The sequence below is a fragment of the Ailuropoda melanoleuca genome, chromosome 2, assembly GCF_002007445.2.
Source record: "Ailuropoda melanoleuca isolate Jingjing chromosome 2, ASM200744v2, whole genome shotgun sequence".
Taxonomy (NCBI): Eukaryota; Metazoa; Chordata; class Mammalia; order Carnivora; family Ursidae; genus Ailuropoda; species Ailuropoda melanoleuca.
This window is the reverse complement of record NC_048219.1, coordinates 139,875,167-139,877,189: the sequence shown is the minus strand read 5'-3', so window position 1 is coordinate 139,877,189 and position 2,023 is coordinate 139,875,167. Positions and strand designations below refer to the sequence as shown.

General features: G+C 40.4%; 1 pseudogene; it reads right to left on the bottom strand.

Moving 5' to 3' along the window:
- Positions 1–1,059: 1,059 nt before the first annotated feature.
- Positions 1,060–1,413, bottom strand: LOC100484284 (annotated as a pseudogene).
- Between the last annotated feature and the right edge of the window lie 610 nt (positions 1,414–2,023).

The window sequence follows — 2,023 nt, the reverse complement described above, 5'->3', positions numbered from 1 at the left end:
CGTAATAGTTTCAGAAAGAGAAACAGATTAGCTCACTCTAACATGATTGGCAGTTGATAAAATCTAGTGAAGCAAGTGTTCTAATAGTAAGGATTTAATTTGGGTGCTTTTAATACTTAGCCATCTTTAACACTTCAAACTTAATCCAGAGGAATGGCATCATCTCCCTCCCTTTCACTTTAATACCCCATCTACCTGATGTGGGAAACAAAGGCAGAAGAGAAATTATTAAATTTTCTTACTACCTACAACCCACTGACAAGCCCTTGAAACAGGCAGAGTGACATTCCTCTAAGGACTCAGCTGCCTCATGTTAATACTTTGCTAAGGGCAAAAGGCAACCTTAGCCCAACCCCTAGGATCCTGTAAGTCTACTTAAACATATAAAAATTCCTTTCAAAACTTCTTTTATCTCTAAACCCCCCAAGGTATGTGTTGGCAATCATCCCCCAAGCATATGGCCCACCAATATACATCTGAAGGGTCTCATGACTAAGGTTTTATTAGACGGTGATAAGTGACCTTTTCCCAATAATGGCGAACCCCCTTAAGGTCCCGGATAGCTTGTTTCCAAAATTCATTAGAGACTTACGCTATCCCTAAGCCCCTCCCAACTTGAAAATATATGATGGGCCACTCCTCCTGACCCTGGTGTAGCCCTTTGTGCCCATGGGTTCTGTCCCCATGCTTTAATAAAACCACCTTTTTGCACCAAAGACATCTTAAGAATTCTTTCTTGGCCGTTGGCTTTGAACCCTAACGTCTTTCCTACACCACTACCTCACTTTAATATGGAAATATCTTCATTAAACATGATCTTCAGAGGAACAAGTTCCCTGGAGTACAGCCCTGAGGACAGTGCATGAAAAGGAAAACTTAAAATAAAACTCTGTATGATAATTTACTAATCTAAGGAAATAAACCCTTCCAATATATTAAGAAATAAATCCAGTTACAAGTGCACAAATAGGCCTATGTGAAGAGATCTGGTAACTGAAAATGGCTGGCTATTTACAAGACACACAAGCCGCAATGGTGAACCCAGCCCAGCATTGGCCGTCAGAAGCCAGAAGTGTTCTCTCCACTGTAGGCCACATACAAAAATCTGTCTTCATCTTTTTCGTTCTCATAAAGCTGTCCCATAGGTAGGCTGGACTGTGGGACTGTCTTATCCACCAACAGGAAGATTGCCTTTTCGGAAGGAAGCTGCATCCTTTTCCTGATGATCCACGTGAACTGAGCCACAGTGATGTCAGATCGAACTAGACACTTCTGTTTGTCAGTGTCAACAATCTGAGAGCCTGAGGCTTTTTCCACAACCACTGGGACAGAGTTGGGATATTTTGCTCAGATCTTTGCAGATTCCATGCATCTGTCTTCCAGTGAGTGGTCCTCCTTGAAGGTCCACAACATGGCGGCGGTGGCAGGGAAGGGATGCGGCCAGCTGTCAGAGCCTCAGAGCTCAACGCACCAACCACTGTATTTTTCTATACAGTTCAAATACCTCATAATTTAAAAGTGTGTATAAATGCTATATAAGTAGGAAGGAGAGGCCTGTCAAGCCTATGATAAAATGCTTCTTCATGTCTCCCAGCTGCTTTTGGCTCCCAATATACACATAGACTTGATAGTGGAGAATAAAGTCAGTCCTCTGCTCCGTTTCTCTTTTGCCTAATTCCAGCCATTTGACCAAAAAGTGTTTATAGTCCTTGATTTTGGTGTGCTCCATAGAACAATTAAAAAATTATTGCACCAAGCCCAGCACCAACACTTTTAAGAATGATTACACAAAGTCTTTTATTATTTCTCTGTTATTTATGCTAATGAAGTGCTAATGTGTTTTATAGCAGTTAATGGATAAAGAGTTAGATGGTGAGCTTCTGGAAGTGTATATTAATTTTTCTTATTAATTGTTATAAAAATTGTTATAAAAATAATCACCCTTTATTAGCCTTTAGTTATGCAACTGTTAAGTTGCATTTTCCTGGAACACAAACTTGACCTGCAACATGAACTACTAAAC